This window comes from Hemicordylus capensis, chromosome 4, assembly GCF_027244095.1.
Source record: "Hemicordylus capensis ecotype Gifberg chromosome 4, rHemCap1.1.pri, whole genome shotgun sequence".
NCBI classification, from domain to species: domain Eukaryota; kingdom Metazoa; phylum Chordata; class Lepidosauria; order Squamata; family Cordylidae; genus Hemicordylus; species Hemicordylus capensis.
In genome coordinates, this window is record NC_069660.1 from 170,027,905 (window position 1) to 170,055,285 (window position 27,381).

The following is a 27,381-nucleotide window of genomic DNA, read 5'->3' on the forward strand; positions in this document are numbered from 1 at the left end:
TTCATAAAATGTGGATTTGGATTCGACCCGATCTGACCTTGACCATTTTGGATTTGGATTCTATGGGCTTTGGCAATGTCAGATTTGGAATTCAAATCTGACTTAAATTCAGATTCCGCCCCCTCATAGCAGTCAGTGGGGAAATTGAAATAAATCACCAAAAATCATGGTTGGTCCTACATGTGGGGCCCCTGTAGTGAATTTGAAGAGAATTGGTCAATCCCCCAATTTCTTTGGTGAATTTTTGAATTGTTTGTTTAAAATGGCTAAAAATTGAGTAATCTCGCTTGTTTCAAGCCAGAACTTTTACCAAAACTTCTAAAATGGAAGATGGCCTCCTTGGGACATCATTCCACCGGCTTTTGAAGGAATCTGGCCTTTGCCTTCATGAAAAGGAGTAACAGCATGCCAATTTTGCTCCCCCTTTTATATCTCCTGAATGGACTGGCATACAGCTATGAAATCTGGCACACATGAGGTCCACATTTGCAGTGGGCCTCTGTGTAATTTTCAGATCTATGAGCCAATCCCCTGATTTTTAATGAGATTTTTAATTTTTTCTTTAAAATGGCTAAAAATGGTGAAATCTGGCTTATTTCAAGCCAGAACTTTACAAAACATTCTGGATCTGAAGCCCCTCCTTTGACCATCATTCCACCCCATCTGGAGGAAAAATGACATTTCTTTGATTTTTATATATATATATATATATATTATAGTTATGTGTGTGTGTGTGTGTGTGTGTGTGTGTGTGTGTGTGTGTGTGTGTGTGTAATTTTGTTCCATTGCAGGAACAGGCAGACCTTTCAAAAGGGATTAAAAGGACTTTACACCCTTTAATCCCTTAATGGCTAGAAGCGAAAGTGAGAAATCCTTTCTAACCACAAAAACAGAAACATTCAAAGTACTTTCACTTTTACTAATGGTGTGATTCTGCAATGGGGAAGACAAAAATTCCAGAAATATTAAAGGGTAAGGCAAAAGGGTCATGCTGTTACCCCTTTTCATTGGTTGCAACATCCATACCCACCAATCTCACCTTATTTTTAGGTACTTTCTTCAAAGAACCCAAGATCTGAAACTAACTTCAACCCTTGGGTTCAGATCACAAAATAAAATACGTAAAAATGAAATGAGATTGATGGGTTGACACTGCAACCAAATGTGGTTTATCCTAACCTAGAAAGGAAGTAAATGCTTACATGGGGATGGGAGCAGAATGCGCACAACCTCTGTGACATCCCTCAGTCCTGGGACTGAGGGATGTCATGCAGAGCTCAGCTTCAACCAAGGTTCCGCGCTATACATGAACTCACCCACAGACTTACATATAGAGATGATACAAATAACTCTGTATGTTATTATCTCTATATGCAACTTGTGCAGAAACTTCTCTTTGTCAAACCTTCCCTAGCAGCCAATGAGGCTATTCTCACGATCAGCTAAAATTGGGCTAGAGGAGCCTAGCCTGATTCTGGCAGAACGTGAGAACCACTGGGTTCGCAGGCGAGCTCGGTTGCCTCAAAGCAGGTAACCCACTTGCGAAGCCCTCCCCTAAGCCCAGGTTAGCGGAGCGGACGCTCTGCTAACTGGGATTTCCAGATCGTGTGTTGCCGTGGCATGACTCTGCGGCGTGGCAACTCATGAGGAGACCCCCGACCTGGAGGCTAAAAAGCAGCATGCTCTGTGAGCTTGCATAGAGCATGCTGGAACTTCTGGGGGACGTGCAGCCCCCGAACTCCCAAACCCCCACCGGCTCCGTGGGCTTCCCCTCCAGGGCTTCCCCTCCAGTCGTCTGCGGGGAGAGCGGGCTAAGCCCATTCTCCCCGCAAACCCACTCTGGGCGAGTCTCACCGATCGCAAGTCTCACCGATCTCACCGACTTGCCTTTTTGCCAGGCACCTGTAATAATACAGTGCCTTTAGGAGAACGTTATAGGCCAGTGGGAGAGGGATGAGGAGCTAGTACATAAATTGCATAAATCAGCAGGGGCGGGGGGAGTGCCCGTACACCATTGGGGAGGTGCCTCATACCCTAAGCTTCTTGGGGAGGGTTTTGAGCCCACACACCAGACATACCTCCTTGGAACTTGAAGCAAATTGGCAATGTAGCATTTGATTTACTAGTATCTATGACTGTAACACAAATTATGAAGCTGGGTTCACATCACAAGTGAAGAACCCATAGTGACACTCTTGAGAATGCTATTTGTTTACCCTAAGATATGCAGAAGGTGAAAGAGGCAGACAGTGTTCAGGGTTGGCTCAGCCATAAAGAGTTCAGGGTTAGCCCTGCCATGAAGTAGGCTGAAGCAGGGTTCTTTCAGGTGGCAGATTAGGGGCCAGTTTTCAGGGGCAGCACAGGAATCCACATCACCCTCCCCATGGATGACCTGCCAAGGAAGGAAAGCAAGGCACACCACACTGCTTTCCCTCACCCACTTCCTTCCTTGCTTCCTTTTTTTTATTAGGAAGGGAAAGATATTTGAGAGAAGGAAGAAACTGGTGGTGTGATTTTAATAGAAGAGAAAGGAGATCGCTGGAACATAGGAAGCTGCCTTATATTGAGTCAGAGCATTGATCCACCTAGCTCAGTATTACACAGTTTGGCAGCAGCTTTGCCAAGGTTACAGGCAGTAGTCTCTCTCAGCCCTATTTTGGAGATGCCAGGGAGGGAACTTGGAACCTTCTGCATGTAAGCATGCAGATACTCTTCCCAGAGTGGCTCCACCCCCTAAGGGGAATGTCTTACAGAGCTGATGTGCAGTCCCCATTCAAATGCAAACCAGGGCAAACCCTGCTTAGCAAAGGAAGGGGTACCATTTGGTGCACTGCTTCAGGGCCAGCACTGATAGGAATAGCAAAGATGCAGCAGTGGAAAGGTTACTTCTTCAGCTGAACAAAATAAGCTTCGGGTGATCCCAGAAAGGTTTTACAAAATGCAGTCAATGAATACCTACAGTATGCTCTGTGAAACATCTTATGTAGACACAAACTCCAGAAACACTCCACATTTTCTGTCATACAGACACACAGCTCGTGCATAGCTCCACAGAATAAAATACACTGCCTCTGCATATGCAAACACACTCACAGCCATGGTCCACCCTGCCATCAACCCCTTTTCAGCAGCCTGCTCACAATTTGTACACATACCCACCTTTCATCCAGCTTTGTGGTAAATACATTTAGTAAGATTTAGAAAGGGCTGCAGGGAGCTACATCTCTATTTTTAGGGGTGGTTTAAGGATTTATCAGGCAGCATGGACAGATTAAAGTGAAAAGTCCTGGGTCAATAAGCCTTGCTGGGCAGGGTTCCCATCCCCTCTCTTCAGCGGAGTATGTTAGGGCTGGGATGCTTCCAATCTTTTGCTTGCACTCTGAGCATTGCCCACAAAAATCCTAACTAGGATTTTCCCTTTTGTGCTAGGTGCTAGAAACAAGTGCTCTTTTGTGCTAGAAACAAGTTCTCTTGTTTCTCTGTTAGTAACCTAGTTAACTCTGTTACCCTCTCCCCATCCACAGTTCTACAAATAGAAAAAATGGAGATAGTGGTCATGGATAATAACCATGGGAGTGCATGACATCCTGACCTATCGGGTGCTCCCTGATCATACACCTCTCACCACCATAAAAACTGTAGTCTGTATTAAACATGTTAAAACTGTATTAACACTTCATATTTCACATTTCCATCATGGGCACATACCACCAAAGCCTCTTACGTCCTGTATCCTTTTACTTCAACTTCCAGATTCCCACTATATCCTCCCAACTGGAACCCTGAAGATTATGAAGACAAAAACAAACCAACACAAAGCCCAACAATATTTGGCCAGAATGAGCCCTGTGTCTTAAACAAATCATTCCCCTAAACAAAAGCCAAATGCATCAGAGTAGACCTGCTACTAAACATCAAACTGCACCTTTGGATTTTATTATTTTTTTGTATGTGGTAAATATATAGCTCACATCAGCTCTATATACTTCTGTCTGGGTTAACCATGTATGCTAGCAAAGCAATGGTTGAGTAAAAAAACATCTCATGGCATTTCTACCTAATCAGCCCATGATACCTTCCTTAAGCCCATGACCGGGCCACAAGAGCCTTCTCCTTGCTTTCTGCCTGCAGACCAAACATGGGCAGAAAAGGGTTGCTATCAGACAAATTGTTGTGCCCTGATCTAAGTGAAGTAACTCCCACCTCAGATTCAGATCTGGCCATGATCCAGGGCTGCTGGCGGGGTGGGGGTGGGGGCTAGCTTACCTGACAGGGGTACTGAGCTGAGCTTGCTGGCTCACTGTTGAGTGTACTGTCTGCAATGAGCTAGAGAGAGAAACAAGTGGCACTATTTTTTCCTAGGGCTGACTCTGCCATGACCAAGAAGACAAGAGAGAGCCCTATCTCAAGCAGTCCTCACACTGCAGGTTAATGGCAGTCACTAAACTCATATGTTGTGCCCAGGAAGGAAGAGAAATTTGAAGGGATAGCAGTAGCTATGAGGAAAGGCCCTGAGAAAGCTATGCAACCTTTTATCTAAGTCAAAGCAAGGCCTTTTTATCTTGTTTTGTGCAGCCCCTTTTTATTCTCTGTATCAAAAGAGAAGGTATATATGACTTTTAAGGAAAGGGCCCAAACCCTTGAATTCCCAGGAAAAATGAGGATAATGTGTTCTGTGACTAATAAATAAAAGACATGGCAATGAGTTTAGTTGTTCAAAAGCAACATATAAATATTCTTAATATAGTTACATCATCAATATCAACAATATCACCAAAGCGTCATTCAAATGCAACACCAAACTGGAGTTAAACGTGACCAAGGTTGGAACTCAACCCAAGTATGCCTGCATGTGTGAAACTGTGGTTACAGGCCAAAAGTGACCTCCAGTTTGCCTCAGCAAACTCCGAATGGAACCTTGCATTATCGCTAAGGTTCACCACCGAAACCTGAAGTTTGGCCACCAAAGCATTATGTTCGACTCTTGGCACAGTTATGACCGTGGTTGCATGCCAATTTTCAAACCACAATCAGAGGAGGAGGCGGTGGCACAGACCCACCCAAGGATGTGGCTGCTCCAAGCCTGCTGCACTTCTCATTGGCAGCCTCTGGAGAACCAGCCCCACTCCTCCTGTCAGCTATGCAGCAAAGGAGTTGCCAGGTTACAGGGATGCCACCACGCTCCATCCAGGACTTGTCAGCCTGTCAAGCTGCACAATCACTCAGGCCAGGGCATCCCCTCTTCCCACTCTGTGCCTTGCTCTCCCAACCTGACAAATGATATGGGATGACAGGACAGGGCATGGGATGACAGGACAGGCACTAAGGGATTGGCTTCCCAAGAAGAGAGCAACAATGATGTATGTTCACAAGCAAAAACACTCCAAATGGCAACATCACACTCCAAGGGCACCCCATCACAGCAGGGAGGGGAACAAATGCCATGGGGGGCGGGGGACGACTGGGGTCAGGTATAAAAGGCAGCCCCACGCAGGGAACCTGGAGCAACAAAGTTCTATATTTTCACATATAAATTGAGGAAAGGGGGCCAGCCCGTTTCCCTTGGTGGTTATAGGTCACTAGGCTTAGTCATGAGAAGAGCCAACTTGGAGGACTAACTGCAAATTCATGAGATGGTACTCTAGTTGCACAAGGTGGTACTCTTGGTTCCTGCTTCAAAACTAGCCCATTATTCCACAGACCACTCTTGCACGAGTGTGGCAGCCTATTGGGGACTTGATACCAAGCCAGAATGCTCCATGCAGAAAAGCCATGGAGACAGGTACTTGGTTGAGTGTTTTCCCAGTCTCAGCGACTGCTGCCAATCTGCTGTCAAACCCTGTGGCCTGCCAGCCCATGTGGAGTCATGCACCCTTACCCGCAGGCCTGGAGGCCTGGAGGGTGAGCCCACCGTCCTGGGGACGCAGGGACCTGGGCTCTCCTCTCCTGGGAATCCCTGGACCTGCAAATTTACATATCTGCAGATTTACATGCAGATCAATGGTGGACTGAGCCCAAGAATTTTAAAGGTTCATGCCTGACCCCTATATCTACACCGTCCACGCAAGCGTGTATGCCCCGACAAATGGCCCCCTCATGGCAAGGATAGCTGGCATGAGCAGGGCATCCCTTGGGTGGATGGAGCACATATTGCGGGGGGTGCTCCTGTCCTGGTTTAAGAGGCTGCCACAAGCAGGGATTCTGGAGCTGCCAAGAAATATTTTTTTCACAGGGCTGCCCCCCGCTTTCTTGGGGTGGGGGGATGTTTGCTCCCTAGGCTTACTCATGAGCAGGGCCAGGAAGCTGAATCAGCATTGCTCTAGCAAACGAAGAGATTCTTCTTTTGTGATGAGTACAGACCCCAGGCAGACAGCTCCCACTCAAGAGAGTGCCAGGCCATGGGGGCTCTATATGGAGCCAGGTTGCTGTGTGGAAGCAATCCATGGGGAGGGGTACCCCAGAAACTGCTTTAATCATCTTGAGGTCTGGGTCCAATCTGCCAAGGAAATGCAACCTTGGATTCTGAATAGGTTTTAAGGTCCATCCCAGTGTCTCCCCCTATTCCTCCACACAAGCGTCCAGGCCATGGCACATGGAGTGTCTAGATGTCCTTTGGGTACATGCAAGGCTTCAGGGGAATTTGGGGGGGATGGAGGTTGCAGAGAATCTTTTCTAATTTTTACCATTGAAAGTTGGGGGCCCACACAAGCAGGGCTCCCTTGGGTGCATTGCTGGGTGAGTGAGTGGGCTGGCTCAACTTGTGGGCTCACAGTCCATGGTTGAGAATAGGCAGTATTCCATGGCTGGAATTTTATTTTATTTTATTTTTTAAGGAAACAAACGCAAGTGGGGATGTGAGTGTGGTCTCACAAGGTTGTATGGATTCTGGCCCCAACAAGCTTCCACACATATTCCAACATCCCCCACACATCCATGGATCTGACATTCTGGCAGTCTGACTGGGCCATACATCTGGCCTCAGGAAAAGGTTGTATCAGAACAGCTGGCCACCTTCTATGAAGGAAGCAGCTGGACAAGGGGGGATATGTTACCCACAGAAATCATTGTCTCCAGCACGCTAGTCAGCCTCCTCCCATTTCCTCTGTGTGTGTGTGTGTGTGTGTGTGTGTGTGTGTGTGTGTGTGTGTGTGTGTGACAGTGTGTGTGACAAGGAACAGAAGCTCAGAAGCTGATGGAAACGTTCTTCCTTCCTGGCCAAGGAAGGGGAAAAGAGTCTCTGATAAAGCTTAATTCAATTTGTGACTACAATGTAATTTGCTGGTGCAGTTGTCCCTGAACTGGACTGGACTCTTTCATTGCTCACCAATTTGATTATGAAGATTGCCTCTTTCTGTCCCTCTTCTTCGATGGCTCCCCCCGCAATAGAACACTGTGTTCTTTAGTCCTGTGGGGAAGGGAAGAGAGACAGAAGAGCATAAGTTGCATTGCAGCTTTATGCAACACATCATCCAACCTTCTTCAAATCAGCTCTAGTCCACTTTTTTCTTTGGGGGAGAAAAATAACTTGTTTTAAAACAGAAACTTTCCCCATTGGCCACCAGCAGAATTGATAGGGAACAGTGACTATAGTGTAATCAAATTCAGCATACATGCAAGTGGAGAACTGCCAAGGAAGTCCAACATGGATAGTTCAGACTTCAGAAGACGGAACTTCTAAAAAACAAGGGGATTGGTGAAAAGAAAGCTGAAAGGGAAATACAGGAGGGTCAAATAACTAAGTGCATGAAACTTATTTAAAACCATAACAAGAGAAGTTCTGTTAGAATGTATACCAAAAAGAAGAAAAGAAAAAGAAAAAGGGTGGAGTTGAAAAATCTATAGAGAAAGATATAAAAGGCAAGAAGACTTCCTTCAGAAAATGGCAGTCTGCTCAAATGAGGAGAAAAGAAAGTAACACAAACTTTGGCAAAAGAAACACAAGAAAACAATGAGGCTCTACACACGATCTATGTGTAAGAGCCCACTCTCCCCGCAGGCCGGATCGGCCACCCACACAACTACTGGCTCCATCACGGAGTCGGTAGGGGGAGCAGGGATCAGGGGCCGCCCGGGCAGACCCCTGAGGCCGGAAAGCTACTGTGAGCCTCCCGGTTGGGGGTCTACTCATGTGTCACCGCAGCGCAGAGCAACTAGTCGTGGCGCAGAGCAACTAGTTGACCATGGTGGCACATGATCAACTAAATGGGGTTAGCTGAGCGTTTGCACCGCTAACCTCATTTAAGGGGAGGATATTTTGTGAGATTTGCCATGTGGCTCCTATGTCAGCACACTACCAGGAGGAACCGGGCTAAGCTCCATTAGTCCGGTTCCTCCTGGTCGTGAGAATAGCCTCATTTAGGGATGTGGAAAGAAGTTTGAAAAACATATGGTTAAAAATGAGAATAATAAAAACTTCTTTAAATACATCAGAAGCAGAAAACCTGCCTGTGGGACCATTAGATGCCAAAGCATGCTTAATGAGGATAAGGAGACGGAAGTAAGGGTATGCACCAACAGTTTTTCCTGCACTGGTTCACTTCAAACGGGGGCTAGTTCAAAGGTTCGATCATGGACTAAATCAAGGGCAATTCAGTCCCTGATCAAACTGAACCACACCCAGTTTGCGCAAAAGGGGCATTCCCAAGCAGTGAGGGGGGGAGCTGCTTACCACGGCTGCTCGCCACTGCTCACCTCCTGGTGCAGCAAGCACCCTCCCCCTCCTTTAGCTAGCTGCTGGCTTTGCAGTGGCTCAGTTCTGGTTTCTGTGCATGCGTAAATGCCATAACCTCCACAGATGTGCAGAGGCTAGAACCAAGCCACCACAAAGGAGGGGGGAGCAAACTTGCCACACCAGGAGGGCAAACAGCAACAAATGGCTGCGGTAAATAAGCAGTCCCCCCCCCCTCGCTGCTGCCACCTTAGGAATGCCCCTTTACCTGTGAAGAGGAATCCTCACCTGATTCCCCTTTACCACAAAGACTGCCCTTCTTGTTCCCAGAATTCCCAGCAAATGTTCTCTAGGTCCTACCCATCTGGTGTACTGCTTGTCTGCCCTGGAGCTCACCAGCATGTCAGTCAAGACAAGGGTTCACTCCCTGTTAACTCTTTAGAGGGAGGGGAGGGTGGTCACTACACCCCCTAATGGTCCTTTTCATATTTCAGTGAGGCTATTCACTCGCACGTGCAAAACCGGACTAAGGAAGCCCATCCTGGTTTTGCACATGGGCGTGAACCACCAGGATTGGGCATGATCCTGGCAGCTACACAGTGGCCAGCCAGCCTAAGTAACCTCCCTTATAAATGAGGTTAAGGGAGTGAGTGCTCTCTTAACCCCATTTTTGTGTTTGTGTGTCAGCTGCCTGCAGCCGCATCTGGCACACTTGGAGGGGGGAATCCCAATAATGCACTGCACACTCACGCAGTGCATTATTGGAGTACCGGGGGGGGGGAGATGACGTGCAGCAGGGCTTCCTTGCACCCCGACCCCCAGAGTTACCAGCAGGAGCCAGTGCTCATCTGGACGGGCAATCCGCCCACTCAAGGAGAGAGCTGCAGTCCCGTGCCCACACAGTTTAAGCGAGCATTGGAGGGGGGGAAATGACGGGGCAGGGAGGGACAGGTAGGAAGAACCTTCCCTGCCCCTTAAAGCAACTACCCCACCCTACAAACCAGCTCGAATGCCAGGTGATTGGACCGGTTCGGCACTCCAGAAAAGGAGTGCCATACTGGTTCAGTGCACATCTCTAGTAGGTTTGTGGTCAAAAGATAGTCCTGAGTTAAAAACCAGAGCTGGGCCAAAGGTAGTCCAGATAAAATGGCTGTGGGGACAGGGTGAGGTGAAGCAGTAAGAGTCCACATTGCTGTTTGCATTGACAAGATGCTGAACTGAGGAGTGGTACCTAAAGCAACTAGTTATATAAGGCTGGGCAGGCCCTAGGGCAGAGGAGCTGTAGTACCCTTTCTGGCCATTTTATGGGTGGCACAGCAAGGGACAAGCCAATAGCTACCTCTGCCTGAAAGCTATCTTGGTGGTGCAGGGCATAAGCACCTGAACCCTGTGGCCAGATTTGCTGGCTTTAGCCCCCTGGTACCTTCCAGCTAAGATGTGGCTGATTATGTCCATTAATAAGTAGTGGGACAGAGCAGGAACCATCCTCCCCTGTTTAGAAAGAGTGGTCATTCAACTCCTTTCCTTCACCTGCCTCTTTCCCACCTGCTTCTTGCTGTCCTTTCCACTGGAACCTTCCTTGAATGCTTACTGGGCCAGGCTCTCAAAACAGAGGCCCCCTGTAGAGGATTAAAGCCTTTTTATAAGAGCAAGCTCATGTGAGGGAAAGAAATGCTGAATCATCCCTGCTGAGCTCCCTGACTAGGATTCTCTTAAAACTATTCTGTATTATCGGTAGGTTCAAAAAGCTGCCACCGCCACCCCTCTTATCAACAGAGCTTGAACCTCCCTGGGCTTGGGGTGGAATCCCAGGGGAAACTCTCTTTATTTTGCTATTGGGTAAGTACAAACATCTTCCACGTGCAAGCCTACACGTGGTGAGAAAACAGATAGCTGCTGAATGCCTGAGGATGTTTGCACCAGAGAAATCCCCCTCCACCCCCTTTTTCCTGAGTTAAAAACCAACTTGGAGAGGCTTGTAAAAAGAAAAGAACTAAAAAACAGTTTTATTTAATTACTACAGACTGCTTCCATCTGAGACTTTCTCAGCTTTTAGATACAGTTAAGAATACTTAGTAGGATTAGATAAATAGGTTGTCTTAATGCAACCTATTTAAGTTTAGGTTGCATTAAACTTTATAGAGTCTTTTGGAACGCCCTAGGTAGGATGGGTGTAGGCTAGTGTTTCTTATTTTAATTACGTTACAAGTAAACAATAATAGAACAGTATTAGGAATATGCAAAAGCACACACATCAAAGAAATATAAGTTCCTAATGAACAGCCTCACTAAACAAACTGTTCCCTATGCTGAATTCCCTTTACAGGTTTAGCCCCTGAAACGGTTCAGCCTGGTTCAGCCAGAAATTGAACCAGGCTGGGCTGGGTCAATCTGAATCTGGTTTAGATTTTAACCAAACTGTCTAACCAGTTTCATGCATACCCCTAGATTGCAGCAAGGTTGCATGTGTTCTTTGCATCTATCTTCTCAGCAGAACATACATAGCATATACACATGCTTGAACTGAGCTTCTCAGGGAGGGAGGCTGAAGAACTAATTGAAATGGAAATGACAAGAGATGATGTTCTAAGCCATCTTGAAAAATTTAAGATTAACAAATCACCAGGGCAAGATGGCACCCACTCAAGAGTTTTTAAAGAACTCAAATGTGAAATTTCTGATCTTCTAGGAAAAATATGTCCTCATCAAAGGCTCATGAACTTAGCAGTCATGGGATGAGAGGACAGGTCCATTCATCAATTGAAAACTGGTTGGAAGACATGAAAAAGAGAAATAAATTGACAATTTTCATAATGGAGAGATGTAAGGTTTCCGAGGGGTCTTTATTGGAACCAATACTTTTTAATTATTCATAAATGGTCTAGAAACTGGGGTAAGCAGTGAGATGGCCTAATTTGCAGATGACATTAAACTCCAAAAGGATCTCTACAAACTGGGTGAGTGGGCCAGGGGTGTAGCTATAATTGAGCGGATGGGTTCAAAAAATCTGGGGCCCCTCTGAAGGCCCTCCAGCTCCACCCCTCCCTATTTTTTTCATAATCTCAATAACTCCAAGGGGCCCCCGGGGATAGGAGCGAACAAGGGCCCCTTCTCCCCTAGCTATGCCCCTGGAGTGGGCAACAAAATGAGAAATGCCGTTCAATGTAAATAAATGTATAATGTGCTTTGGGGCAAAAAGTCCAAACTTCAAATATACAGTGATGGGCTCTGAGGTCTCTGTGACTGATCAAGAGAAGGATCTTTGGGTCGTGGTGGACAGCTCACTAGAGCCATCAACACAATGTATTTTTTAAACGGAGTTACTCACGTAAGGATGTGAGTAATTCTCTACTGATGTTCCCCGGTTCCATGTCTTCACTCACATAACATTTTGTTTACTATTACTATTATATTCTGCACAAATTGGTTTAGAATATGCCCCAGAATCTTCAGCAATTGACAGGGATTCTGCTGCTGCTGTGTAGGGGCTTCTCAGCAGATAAATTAACATGGAAAAGATTCCCCGAGGAAAGGAAGTTTGAATATCACTGCTCTAGACAATACAGTATTTGTACAGAGTTTTGGGTTTTTTAACCATGTTCTACTATTCTTTTGGTACAGTGGTTTTGGGCAACCCTTTTGCATTTTTTAGGAGAGGGTCATTGCTAGATTGCTCTCAGTGACTCAGGTGGATATTCAGCAGCGGCAGCATAGAGGCAGTGAAGTCAGTGTAGTCAAAGCCAGGAACACCTAGAATCATCTCAGGGCTTGTTTTCTAAGCAAGTTTAATTGTTGAAATCAATAGGGAGTTCTGCTAAGAAATTGATTACTGATATGCCTCTCTGAAAGAGGCTCAGGGAAAGACGGGAGTTGGAAGCTGTGTCCCTCACACTCTTTTGCCTGCTTGCTAATTTTCTGATTAGCCCCATCTGAGGCGTTTGCAGCCAGCACTCTGTGAGGCTTATTCAAAGGCAGCCTAATCATCTTTAGCAGCAAACAGCGGTGGTGGGGGGGGGGTGGCTCTCTGTTCAATCCCCAGCACATAGCTCCATGTTGGGAGTTAGCGAGGTTGGGGGGAGGGGCTGTGCACTGACAAGGAGCCTGGAGGCGGGGTGTCGAAATCCTGCATGAGGATGAGCTGAGAGAGGATTCTCTATTCTATCCTCTAAAACCTGCATGTCACTTAGTCCAATAAAAGGCATTATCAGAAAGGTGGCATATCTCAGGCCTCCAGCCCAGTGTTGTCTCTGCTTGCTTTGCATGAGAACATGAAGCTTATAGGAGGCGGAAGACTACCAGGTGCAGAGGGTTGCTTGTGCTTTGCAAGGACATTTAGTAGGCTGCGTTAAAGGAGCAGGAAAAAATATATATAATGCAAGAAAGAAAAACCTGACAGAGAGGTGACACCCTTATGATTTCATGCACAGGTTCTGCTATGTAGATTCACAAACAACTTCCAGGAGTAGAAGTTAAGCTGCTTTTGAATGACTGACATACCGGTACTTAACCACAACAACCTGAATGTTCATGTGGCAGTGAGACTCAGGCACACTGTGGCCACCTGTGCTGTCTCCCTGCAGGGCCCAGGGTCTCCATTTGTAGAGAAACAATCAAGTCCACATTACAAAAAGGCATTGGTTAATTTTGGCTGTGAGGAAAAGGTTAGAGAGAACCAAAAGGATTGAATGGGGAGGCGGGGGAGGGGGGGTACCCAACATTTCATAAGCTGTGGGAGCAAATGCTAGTTTCCCATTTCTTTACACTAAAAGCAGCTAAAAAGCAGTTGACAGTATACATTTTATAAATCACAGAGTTGGAGGGGACCTTGTAGGCCACCTCGTACAACCCTCTGCTCAGTGTAAGAGATCCAGAGCTGGGGTATCTAGCCTCTGCTTGAAGGCCTACAGAAGGGAGAGCCCACCACATCGCTAGGTCATGGGTTCCATGGCTGAACTGCTCTTACCATTATACAGTATTTCTCCTAATGTTCCACAAAACCCACCATCCTCTTTTACTTAGCCAGCTCTGCTGCAGCAGACAACAAAGCTGTTCTCACATGCAGCCTAACCCAGGCTAGGGAGAACTGCCAGAGATCCTGGCGGGCCAATGCCACCTAGCCCAGCTTTTAAGCCTGGCTGTTGGCTGAGGTTAAGGGAGCAAGCACTCCCTTACCCCAAGCTACCCGCTCATGTGCGAGCACAGGGTGCTTCCAGCCCAGCTGCACATAGAGACAGGCGCCTAGAGCACCCATTTCTTGGGGGTATCCCCCAATGCAGTATATGTGTCATGTACTGCATTGCGGGCTTCATGGCAGCCAGGATGACAAGTCCCAGCCTCAGATCAATCTCCCATGCTTTGCACAACTTGGAGCAGGGCTGATCATGTGGGAGAGCAGAGCATGTTCCCACCAGGCAACCAAGGATCATCTGGGGGGAAGGCAAGGTTTGTGAAGCCTTCCCCACACTCGCCTGCCCACCCTGTAGATCGTGTGAATGGCCCCAACAGGTTTTTACTCTCTACTATGTCATCCCTTCAGGTATTTGAAGAGTGCTATCATATCCCCCCCTTCATCCTTCTCTCCAGACTAGACATTAACTGGGTGCAGTTAATGTCCTCAAACAAACATTGTTTCTGATTTTTCAAATGAATTCCCACACATCAAAAGCCACAAATATTTATAGATCTTGTCCCAAACTTATCATACAATTCAAATTTTCAAACTATTTTCAAATAGTTGAGAATGCACAGTCTCAACTGATAGTCACCCTCTTTTATCTTCCTCTAATATTCATAGGATTGTAAATGCACACAAAGTACTCATTCTTGAAACAGCTGCTGTTGAATTGGATATGGGTGTCACCCTTTTAACATTGTTGTTTGAGCACACAGAAATTGTACTTTCCCAAGAACTAAAATGCTTGCTGTGGGGAACATCATCTGCATCCTTTGCAACAACCACTGCACATTCCCTGCACAGAGTTGCCATAATTTGGAAATGGCTATAATTTATGAATGGCATATTCTTCCCTTATTAAAGAAAACACAAAATATTGTGGTACCTCAAAAGACTAGAGGCCATTTCACCTATTGCTTTCCTACCCACAATGTGAATGTGAATTTGGAGGTTGAGTGACGCTTGCATCCAAATCAAAATGAGAAGCCATGTGTGGTAATGCATTGGTGTGAAGTGCATGCTCTTTCTGTGATGGGGCGGGGGGGATAATCAGCATGAATGTCATGTGTCTGAACCCTTTGCAGAGAGTTGATACTGCCCTCAACACAAAAATCAATATATCTGGTATATGACTTTGACTGGCTATCCAAAAGAAGCACCCAGGATGGATTTTGCATGGTACCTTCATTCTGTGCCCAAGATAGCATCCTGCAAATGTAAACTCTCAGAAAACATTTGCAGTCAGAGCAAGGGATGCGGCACATAAGTCTGACGCACTGGCCCACTATGGTTTCTTGCCAGCATATTAGTATTAGCGCCTTGGTGTGTGGTTGGAGCTTGGATTACAAGCACTCAGGGGCTTAGCTTCTCCTGGCTAAAGCCCAGAATCACTTTGCTTGCTGCCACCCCTCCTGCTCCTAACAACAGATCAGCTCTTCCTCCATCTGTGCTTTACTTCCAGATTGAAAGCATCGATGTGTTTCTGATTAGGATGAGGCAGCACCTAATACACTGCAAATAACAAGTATCTTCTCTACATGTCCTAAATCTCAAAGGCCAGGTAGGGTTTTACTGCACAGTTAATTCAACACAGAGAATCCTTTGCAACCAGAATATTTTGCTGACCACTTGGGCCCTGCCCTGTGCCTTTCTTTTGCCTGCTGTTATGCTAGCCATTTGGTGGGACGTGATACTGGTGGTCAGATTTTCTACCCATCACATACTAGAAGTTTCTCATCTGCATGCTGGTCTGATTTTGCTTAGCTCCAACAATGTATCCGAATTAGGTAGGGGTGCGTGGGGGGGGGGAGGAGATCCTGCTGCTGCTCCAGTGAATATGTTAGGGCAACCAATAAAGCTCCAGTGCTCTGCAGGCTTAAGGTCTCAGTTACTGGAAATTATTTTCTAACGTCTTGTTAAAGTGTTTGTTCAGGCTGCTCAGCCAGCTGCTCCTGTGTGAAGCCCTGAGAGCTAGACACTCGTTCACAGGGTCTCTATAATGGACTCCTTTTGACCATGCAGTAGGTAGAAATGGACTACACTGTACCTCATAATGTGCCCAGGTGAGCACAGGCACAAGGGCAGGCACAGCCAGGAGAGACAACAGAGGAGTAGACTGAATGTCCGTTATCCCCACATCAGTGAGTGGTGCAGGGTCAGCCCTGGGCACTTTCTAGATTAGACTCTGCCACGGGGTCATGTATCATTTAGCTCAGGATCAATTTTCCCAAAAAAACAGTTTTATTTAGAGCAGGATCAGTTTCCCAAAAAAATAAATGGCATATTTTTGGCCCTGGATTGGTCTGGTTGAGTCTTTTGGATGGGTGGATGAGCCGGCTGGCAAGCAAACCCCTTCTTACTTATCACCCGCATAAACAAACCTCTCTGATAGTCGAGCTGGGATCAGGTGGCTATCAAACTATTTAGCGGGTATGGAGAGAGGAGGAATCCAGAAGTAATGATGTGCAGAAACAGTTTGCTTGCAAACCAGACCACTGCAAACCAGGCCGGTTTGAGCAGTTTGATCACGAATCACTTTGAACCGGTTCGAGGTGCTCCGCCAAACCAACTGGCTCAACCGATCGGTTCAAAACAGCTGGTTCACTTTGGTGCAGTTCAGTCTGAATTCGGACCAAATTCTAACTGAACTGCGCCAAATGGTCCATCCACACCCCTATCCAACAGCATCTCTGTACTGAGTGATGAGTTGCTCAGACTAAAAAATCAGGTCAGAGTCATCAGTTTGGGAGGAGGAGGCTGAATACAATTGGTCTCTTCAGTCTTCTCACCCCTGCTGAAATGATATCTGCTGTACTGCCCAATAAAGGGAACTGCACAGAGAAAAGCACTTGCATCCCACCACCAGAGTCTCCAGTTCAAGATCTTCAGTGTCTGGTAGCCTGCCACTGTGCCTAATTACTGTGGCATCTAGAACCCAATCTAACAGCAAATTATATGCAATTTATGTGTATTTGATTAGTAAAATCATTTCTATCCAGCCTCTTCCACCCAGACAGCGTTCTTAGAAAGAACCTCTAACAATCCTCTAAAATAAAAAACAATAAAACAATCACTTAAGCAAAATTACCCATGCAGCAAAGAACAATACATAAAACTAGAGAAGTAGCAGAGAACATAAAATCCTCACCTAACAGCATAAAAAATGCATTCAAACAAAACAACCTTCTCTTTCCATCTGAAAGAGAAGGGGAGAGCTGAGCCCTCCAACACAGAGAGTTCCATCATCAGCACCACTGATGAGATGGCTCAATCATGTATCCTTATTCTCCACACCTGACAGGTCAGGGAACCTAGCTGCCTTCTCATTCAAATCCTACAGGTTTTCTTCCAAAGACCAAGCCTCTCCTGATTTTTGGAAAGGTGCCACTAGAAACAAGATGGTAGCTGCATATGGTCTGGAGGAGGATGGTTATTGTGAGGGACATAAAAATGGGGTAATCCAATTTTTTTTGCCTAGAAACTATTCTGTTGTGATTGTTCATTCTGCTGACCGTCACCACATGACCTCTCTCTCTCTCTCTCTCTCTCTCTCTCTCTCTCTCTCTCTCTCTCACACACACACACACACACACACACACACACCTATTTATCATATATTTATACCGCCTGATATGTACATCTCTAGGCGGTGTACAAAATAGGTAGATTATTTCCTAGGCAGCCCTGTCCTTGGGTGCCAACTGTTTTACCTTGGCTGTTTCTGTTTCATGGAACAGAATGCTCCTGCCAACCTCAAAAATAGGGAAATCCTGTGTCACAGTTAAGAATGTAACATGTTAAGTTATACACATTACATGCAATCCTCTGTTAGTTGCTACCATACATTTCACTCAAGACACTCAGTATGTCTTGGCTGGGATAAGCTCTGACTTCTTCTGCTACTGTATGCCCTATTGTACATTATTGGGCAGTAGCAGCCCATACTAATAAGCCGGAAGAGGAAAACAAGCCCCAGTTGCTTGGGTACCAGCAGCCACTCTCACTGCCTTCTGGCCCTGCCCTGGCTGTAACTGAGGGAAATTTCCAACTAGGAGCAAGTTATTGAGAAAGTGTTCACTAATTCTTTAGAGGCGTTAAGTGGTTCAAGATTGGAAGCTGGCAGAGTATCACTCAGTACCCTAGTTAGATCTCTCCCTCCATAATACTTAAGAATCCTACTGCTCATTAACCCAATAGGTGGTGGCGTCTACTGATATTTGTGTATTGTAGGGCTGATTTAGTCCCAGTGATAAAGCCAGAGCAACTAAATAATCATCTAATCCAGTCTACGAAGCCACTGCTAGGTTAGAGCCCCCTTTGAAGCTGACAAAATGACATGAAGCTGGTAGTCAAGATTCCACAGTGCCAGTTCTAGGCTTTGGGGAGTCCTCAGCCAAGATGTCCTGAGTGGGGCCTATCCCTGAGTGAGGCCATCACCTCATCACCACTGCTACTGCAATAACCCCTGCTAACTAAGCAAAGAGGCATCTTTCAAATTGGTGATTCTCTTTATCACCAATAGCAACTGGCCTTATCAAACCCCAGCACAGCATCCCTCCAGTGGCTGTTGCTGGTATCTGCCTTACGTTTCTTTTTAGATTATATTGTGAGCCCTTTGGAGACAGGGGGCCATCTTCTTGATGTATTATTTATTTTTCTATGTAAACTGCTTTGAGAACTTTGGTTGAAGAGTGGTATATAAATATTGTAGTAGTAGTAGTAGTGCTCCTGGACAACATCACCGTCACCATCCCCTCACTCCCTGGGCCCAAAAGGAGAGAATAACTGCTGGTGCTGGTGGTGGTGGTGCTGCTGCTGCTCCTCCTCCACCTCCTCACCACCACCACCACCACCACCACCGCAGCTTGCTCATCCAACCTGTTTTAAGATAGAGCAGGTGGGGAGCAAGCAGCAGGAAGGAGGAACTTTTCTCATTTACTTACCCTCTGGGCAGGAGTAGGAATTGGGTAAAAGTTGGGTTCAGTCCCCATCATCACCCAAGTAATTATGTGAGCAGGCATAGGTTGCTGCTGCTCCTCCTCCCCACCATCCCTGCTTGCTCATTCCCTTGACCAGAGGTGGAGGGGACAGTTCAGCAAGGAGGAAGAGCAGCAGGGGCCAAGGGACTCCAATGGTGGTCAGCCCCTTGCTGAGGCATAGGCAGATGCCAAATCAAGCCAGTCCCTGACACTTCCTGCCTGGCAGCCGCTCAGTGTTCACATTTCCTGTGCTGTCCCTTCCAGAAGTGGATAAAGGTACACTTTATCTTCCACACACTGTCCATGCTTCCATGCCACAGCAGCCCCAGGTAGATAGTCCAGGAAAGTGCCATGCACACATTTCCTTAAGTAGCATTAGTGGCCCATTTTCTGTGACTCATAATTACAAGGCATGACAGAATATAATTTGTTTTTAAAACAGAATTCTGATAAATATCATTGGTTACATAATTTTTCACTTCTTTCCCCCCTTTCCAGCATTCAAACATTTCTTCACAGCTGCAAGATTAGGGAGTCATACAGTAATAGTTTAATAACAGATGAGGTTGGTAGTCAAAACATTTAATGGTAATGCGTCTAATGCTGCTATCAATACTCAAAATGATATGTCAAAATCTGCAAGTTAAGCAAAAACGATAGGCAGTTTTGCCTAGGCCACATTACTATGACATCACAATACTCCTATTGAGGTCTTTCGCACGACCTCAGCTGGGAGGGCAGGCGGGCTGGGTGGGGGAAGTCAGGAGCCCACCTGCCCTACCCCCCCCCCGCAGATGAGCGGCAACCATCTCTGCTCTTGCCATGTCATGCATCTCAATAAACGAGGAGGACTTCCCCACTCCAGCATCCCAGGGTGCGCCACACCACGAGCGCAGTGGCTGCTCACATTAGAGCAGCCGTCACACTCGCTGCAGCCCCTCCTCCCCCCTGCCCCCCACCGGCTCATTGCTGGAAATGGTGATGGGCTGGGTGGGGAAAGCCTTTTAACCCGGCCGCAATTGCCCAGATGATTGCTTGCTGTGGTTAAGTGAACTGCAGGTTAGCTAACCTCAGCCAAATGCTGGGGTTAAAAGTCGGGATAGGCAGGTGGGCAGCACTGGGACAGGCTGCTCATGAGAACAGCCTCATTATGTTTATTCCCAAGGACTCTTCTAGCCCCCTCTGTAGACTTACAGGCAGCAGTCCTGTAACTGCAGCTTGTTACTCTCAGATGGAGTGGTGGGTCACAAAACACAGCTCATAGGGCCCTTATATGTACATGTAAACTCACAAATCATACTTTCTTTTTACTATTCAGTCCCTGTTAGAAAAACTGTAAATACAGTTTGGGGCAGGGGTCCTTCCTTCCTTCTTTCCCTCCCTTGTTTTTTGCAGCACATGCCCACAATGTTGGTGGTATCACAGGAGGAAGAAGCAGGCTTTCTGGTTGACCAGGGAGCCAGGATGGTTTATGCTGATGGAGACGACTGGGGGTGGGAGGGGGTGGGAGTGCAGAAAGGAAATTGTTTCATCTCTCCTCAGCTGGATGGCAAAAGGTCCATGGCAGCAACTCAGTGTATAATTACTGGTACTGACTGCAAGCTACTAGAGATAGGAAAGGTGGACTGTTTTTATTGAAGTATAAATATGCCTTGTGGGAACTAGCCCTGGGGAGTGAACAGCACAGAGATGGCTATAGACTGTGGAATATTAAGACTCAACATAGAGCAATGTCCATAACATGCGCAGATGCAACAAGTGTGATGACCATGTCTGTGTACCCGTGTCTGCAGATGTATTTCAGAGATACTGTGCAGAGCTGCTAAGCATCCGGAAACATTTCTAGAGCAAAGGCAGGATGCCTCTGAGTACCATTTGCAGGGGAGTAACAGCAGGAGAGAGGGCATGCCCTCAACTCCTGCCTGTGGCTTCCAGAGGCATCTGGTGGGCCACTGTGCGAAGCAGGATGCTGGACTAGATCAGCCTTCTTGGGCCTGATCCAGCAGGGCTGTTCTTATGTTCTTATCCACTGCAAGTACAACTGCCCTCGTTATCCATGGACTTGGTATCCACGGTCTCGCGTATCTGTGATTGGGTCTTAGAGACCCAGTTCCACTATCCACGGGTAGAAAAATTGGTGAAATGCACCTCTCTGTGGTTTTTGATGGCTGAAAATGACCTGGAAATGACTTCCAATGTCATTTCTGGCTGCCATTTTGTGACTCTTTTAAAATTATATATATAATATAATATTAACCTACATATATTTGCATATAGATATAGACATGCGAATATTCAACCATTTTCAGGGTGGTGGGGGGGGGGTGACATTGCTGGAGAATAAGGTACTGCCCTCCTTGCATTTTTGGCCCTTGTCTTTTTTGTTGTTGTTAGGAACCTAACACCACCCCCCATTTCCATTGATTCAAGGTTTGGTTATTCACGGTTTCTGTCAGCATGCCTATAGGCGTGACATGGAAAAAAAATTTGTAACTTCTTGGCTGCCTTGCCAAATCCACCAGCAGGGAGAAGCGCCGTTCCAAAACAGAAATCTAACTTTGTCTTGCACCATTCCAGTTTTGTGCAAACATTAACTGCGGAAAAATAAAGCAGGGAGAGTGATCAGATGCTCACTCAGAAGGACAGGCTTGACCCTCCAGGGCAGGGTTTAATCCCCCTGGTTAACACTTTCTCTCTCTCACACACACACACACGGCCAGAGCTAGGGGAGAGGGGGCCGTGTTCGGCCCTCTCCCTGGCAGCCCCTCGGAGTGAGGCAGTTAATGAAGAAAATAGGGAAGGGTGGAGCTGGGGGCCACTCAGGAGCTGGAGGGCCTGGGTTCTTTGAACCCATCCGTTCAATTATAGCTACATCCCTGCACACACACCCAAATCCTCATTGGTCCATCTCCAACCTCCTCTGCAGGTAAGGAGGCAGGCTGGCAACCAAGCAGGCTTCCCACCGGACAGAGAAGCACCAGCAGAGGGTGCCTTGGCAATGATGCCCCTCCTGGTGGAGTCCCCTGAATTGTGCGTTGTTAAGGAGAAAAGAACCAAACAAATGTAAAGGGGGGGTCTCCATGGAATGCATGTGGCATGTAAGTTGCAAACTACAGCTTCCAGAATGCCTCAGTGGTGGTCAATGGGACTACTCAAGAGCAAGAGAGAGAGCGCTTCATGTGGCTTGCGAGTGCGCAAAAGACAATCGCTGTGCCTTTTAAGAATCCCTTGTTTGTTTCCCCTAAAATGTGCTCTTTCAGACGTGTGGGAGGGACAAAAGTGGGGTGGAGGACTTCGTGGCTGGGGAGCATGAAAGGATCTCCTTCTCCTCCCCCCCCAAATCATGTCCCCCTTTTCATTCCCCCCAGTAACTGCCCACAGTTGGGGATGGGGGTGGTGATTTCAAAGCAGAGATCCCAGTTCTCCAACTTGCCAGAAGACTCCCAGCCTGGTTATACTGGAAGCAAGCGGAAGAAGAGGGAGGTATGGGGTTTGTGATCTGTGGGGAGGAAAAGAGGGGAAAGCCGAGATTTCTCCCTGCCTGTTTCTCTCCTCACGGTGAGGGGACAGAGGAAGCAAGCACGGGGAGGGAGCAAGAACTGTCCATACTGCAACACATTACAATGCATAAAATGCTGGGCAAGGCTCCCTACAACAGAAAAATACAGCTACTTTCCTGCAGTGCATTTACAACGTTGTAAGGCAAAAACGCATCATTAAAATTTGAATCAAGGCATGGGAAATATGAACAGCACCCTGCTGACAACACAGAGACACCGATGTGGAAACACGGGCAATACGGCATTTAGCAAATACGTTGCGAGTATGTTGCAGCGTGTAATCTGGAAAACGTCCTGCAGATGCTGGAAAGGATCCATTAGGGACACCTTGGAATGGTCCTATGCAAAAGAACAGTGTGAGATACCCTATACTGACTGGGAATGCATGTGCAAGTAGAGGAAAGGATCAATAACTGTGAAGTTTGCACAAAATTCCAGAAATAAAATTGCGGAGAACCCATGATAACTCCGGAAATGTCCAACAGAGCACGGCAGTGTTTGGCCACAGACCTTCTTGAGCTGGAAGGAAAACGCCACCTGCTTATACTTGACTACTTTGGAGTAACAACTTCAAAACTTTTGTTTCTGGAATTTTGTGCAAACTTCACAGACTTGGAGTTGTTACTTCAAAGTAATGCAACTACAAAATAGGTCATCCATCAGTGATAAATCGCACAAAAGCAATACAGTCACAGCAGGCCATATGTAAGGAGTTGACAATGGGCCACAATACACATCAGAGGAGCACTGCAAATTAGCAGAATAATGGGGTTTCACTACATTCTGAGTAGCCCTTACTACCCACAATCTAACAGCCTAGCAGAGAAATACATGCAGACAGTAAAGCAGATTCTAAGGCTTGAGAGGATAGAAAAGACCCTTACATAGGACTGTTAAACCAAACCGTCAGAACACACTCATGGAGTCTGGATATTCCCCCACCCAAATGTTGATGAACAGACAACTCAATTCCAGAATACCTATCAAGGAATATCTTTTGAAACCCAGGCTGAAACTAACAAGCAGAACCATTCTGGATCAACACCAAGGGTAAAAATAATAATAGTATGAAAAACATTCCAAATTTATTATTTAAATTTATTTATTGAATTTATATATCTTACATCTTAGGATGACTACATTAAGTTCTAACCACATCCAGGTTTACTACAGGACCATGTACACCTGAGGTTTGATAAGAGTGGGGTGTAATATGTGTTAAATTTGTTGACTTCCCTTTAAGAAATATTACTGAAGGAAGGAGTAGACTTTGTTTCCAATTTAAGTTGGCTCTGTAGCTAGCTGACACTGTACAGGGTATAACCAGGGCTGTATTAGTATAGGCACTAAATAAAGTTAAATGAAGCTTAGAAGTCAATGAAAGTTTTATTTCCTCTCCCATAAAAGACAATACAGGAATGATGGGAACTGTAGTCCAACAACATCTTTGGACCCAAGTTTGAGAACTCGTGGGTTAACAAATCAAGTATGCTGCATTGCTTGTGGCTTCTTTCCACCTAGAGACTGAGGACAAAGCTACATGTTACAGGCAGTTCTTCCTTCTAAGGTTTACTCATCAAAAAGGAAGGGAAAGAAACTACTGGAGGCTAAAACCTAAAGGAGGAAATGGCTGTTTAACCCTTTTCCTTGCCTGCTCATTGATATGTTTTTCACACCAGTAACCTTCACCCTTCTAAAACAGCTTTAAAAGTCCTATGGGAGGTGATGGAGGTCAGCATGCCACTTTAGCTATATATCTAAAGAAGTGGCCCATGACCAACTATGGTGCGTGACTACAGATGTAAACTCTCCCAATATTATCACACATAAATAAGCAGCAAGAAAGTATCAACAAGGTATAATTTTTAAAAACCCATAAACTGGAATACTAGATTAAGGCAGGCGTGGGCCATGAATGCGCCTCCTGGGGGGCGGCGGGCAGCTTCTTTAAGTGTAAACAGAGCCAGTGCTCTGTGCCGCCCAGCAGCGGTGGGACGGGGAATTGCCCCCGCCACTTACCTGGCTCCCATGGAGGCAAGCCCCTGCCAACGGCCAGATGAGTGGCGGAGGTGATTCCCTGCCACGGGGGCTGCTGAGCGGCACGGAGCACCGGCTCTATTTACACTTAAAGAAGCCGCCCACCACCACCCCCAGAGGCGCATTCACGGCCTGTGCCTGGATTAAGGGTTTTAATTTAGTTACTCAAGGAGCTTGGAATTAAAATCCCGAGATTTCAAATAACCTCAGACATATTGCACAGCTTGGTCACCAAGCTCTACTATGACATCAGTGCAAGTAAGCCAATAGCAGCCACACCTGCCTGTAAAGCTCTACTGTGAAACAGGACAGACAAGGCAGACAAAGAGGACAAAGATCAAAAAGGCAGACAAAGAGGACAAAGATCAAACAGAAAAGCAACCGATGAAGAGATCAGAGGACCAGGAGTGGAGAGCAGAGCTGACAGGAAAGCATTGTTGACAATATACACTGTCTGCTGCTGCTGCTAGTGGTATACAATTATAAAATCAGAAGCCCTGCATTGATAAAAGTCAAGGAGCATTTTCTTTTTCTTAAAAGGTTTTTCTGATTTTGCTTGCTGCCCACAGAACAGTATCTTGTGCCAATGGAGCACACAGATCAGAATCCAGTTCTGTTCTGCCCACAGGACAGTGGGACAATGCTCACAGAACAGAATCCTGCTTTCACACATTGCTCAGTAACAGAGGATGGAGTCTGCAAAAGAGTGGCGGGGGAGGGAAACAGAAAATACAAAATAGGTAGGAAAAGTAGTGCCTAGAGAACCTTTTCTATTTCTAGCTATATTAAAAGGAGCCTGGGTGTGCCCCCTTCGTGATCTCTACGCAACCACAGTACAAAATGCCCCAGAAGCCCCTGTATTGATACTTCCACTCTAATCAGCTAATAATCTTCAAGCCTTGACACTGTTGACATCAATTCAGTGAAGAGATTCAGCTTGCATCAAATTGCATCAAATCTGCAGAAACCTTGAATCTGATAGAAAAATAATCTGATGTCAAAAGATTGAAGTGCTAAATAAAAGTGGGGGCAACTGAAGAGATACCTGGCCAGTTCTGTCTGGCAAACACCCCCTCCCTCCTTAGCCCCTGCCTTGTATACTTGGCAATAGTGTGTTGTCTTGCGTGGGGGCTTATCATCTGTGCCTTTTACCTGTTTCCCTCCGACTTCAGGTTTGCCTCTCATTACATAGAAAGGAAGGTGGCCAGCTGCACCCCCAGCCAAAGCTACTCGCCTAAGCCGCTTGCAGATCCCCATTGTTCTCTGCTCTATCCATGAATATGTTTCATAATACGTGTGGCATGAGCTGCTGCCATTAATCCCTGGTGCACAGGCGGGGGATTGAACACCCCACCCCCCACTCTGCTCCTTTCAGAGAGCGGGTAAGCGAATAGCTGAAATCTCCTGTTATAGCTACAAGCACTTGAATGTTGGGGGACAGAGAAGGGAGGCAACCGTGCTCTCCTGTTTCTAGGGTGGATGCTGTGATAACCGTCTGAATCACTCTGTCCTCTGCCTCTGTCCCCGTCTCCTTTGGCTCACTATTCCCATGCGATTTTAATAGGATGCCACTCCTGCTTCTCTTATATGCCTAGAAAGTGTGGTTAGCAGCCAAAGTGCATGCAATCAGTCAGAGCAAGCAATTAAGCAGCAGCTGCTGCAGCAGAGCCCCTCGTACTACCACGTCAATATCCCATTAGCTAGGAGACCCATCCATTATTTGCAATTGGACGGGGCCCAGGAAGCTGAGGGGCACTCACCTCCCGCCGCCAGGAGTAGCCTGGAAATTCAGCAGAGTGCTGGTCCCACCCAGCCTCATTAGCACAGTTGCTCAACAGCAGCCAAACTCAGGCACTGACATACACATGACCTATTCACTGACCTGCTAGAACATCCCATAGTTACACTCAGAAATAACCACCAATAAGTGAAGGGATGAATTCTCACAGACCTATGCTCTCCCAAGATATTACCAGTTATGGTTGCCAACTGATCAGAATAAGGCCTGGTCTACTCATCTGCAACATCAATAAGCGCAGCTTTTCACCAAGAGAAGCACTGCCACCTTCATACACTATTGCCTGCATCCACTTCATGATCTGCTTCTATTTTCCAAGATCAGCATTTATAGGAGGAACAAGGGGTTTTGCTAACCAACAGGGAAAAATTTATTGATGAAGCTGAAGTGGGGGAAACCCTTAGCAAAATAACCATGCCATTTTGGAATTCATTATTTCAAGGGGAGGGGAAACGGATGGATGTAGGACATGTACCATAGATTTCTGGAAAGATGGTTTTAATGAGCTCAGAGCAAAATTAGGTAGGGTCTCATGGCTCAAAATCTCAAAGTACAAAAGAGTCAAAGAGGGATAAGAGATTCTGAAAAGTGAGCTATAAAGGCACAATCACAAACAATTCCCATGAGAAGGGCACATGAGAGACAACGAAAGAAACCAATGTGGGGCTCTCTGTACAGCTGGGAAGCAAAAATGACATATACAGGAAATGCAATGAGGGGGCAAGGAAGAGCTCAGAAGAATGACCTGAATTTGTAGAGGTGGTATCAGAAAAGCTAAGGCTCAGAATGAGGAGAGGCTTGCAAAGGATGCCCAAAACAACAAGATGTGTTTCTTTATAGTTGTTTTTATGTATAAAGCAAGAGGAAGGTCAGGGAAGTGGTAGGTCTGTTGCTTGGAGAAGGATGAATTGGTAAAAGTGGACAGAAGCCTGATTCAGATGTTATCAAAAAGCCCCATGGTAGCCGTATACAGTGAGGTGGAGGAGGAGGAGGTCCTATCCCTGCCACATCAATCTACCCCATGTCTTGTGCTCACAGTTTCGACGAGGCTTGTCTGGAAACACCCTCTCTGTGATGTTGGGCACATCTGTGATTACAAAAGTCTGAAGGAGGCTAGAGAGGGAGCTGCACTGCTTAGTTTGCATCTGTCTTCTCCCACAAGGGAA

At 46.4% G+C, this 27,381-nt stretch overlaps 1 protein-coding gene and 1 long non-coding RNA gene across 20 annotated transcripts in view; one reads left to right on the top strand and one right to left on the bottom strand.

Annotated features, from left to right (window-relative positions):
• LOC128322712 (uncharacterized) overlaps positions 1-27,381 on the bottom strand; it is a 255,068-nt gene that overhangs the window by 196,559 nt on the left and 31,128 nt on the right. For all 17 annotated transcript variants that reach the window (XR_008305912.1, XR_008305907.1, XR_008305904.1 and 14 more), the window contains one exon: positions 7,325-7,405. This is a non-coding gene — a long non-coding RNA (uncharacterized LOC128322712). The remainder of the gene's footprint in view (positions 1-7,324; positions 7,406-27,381) is intronic.
• LOC128322711 (uncharacterized) overlaps positions 1-27,381 on the top strand; it is a 204,654-nt gene that overhangs the window by 91,203 nt on the left and 86,070 nt on the right. The gene's annotated exons all lie outside the window — the stretch shown is intronic.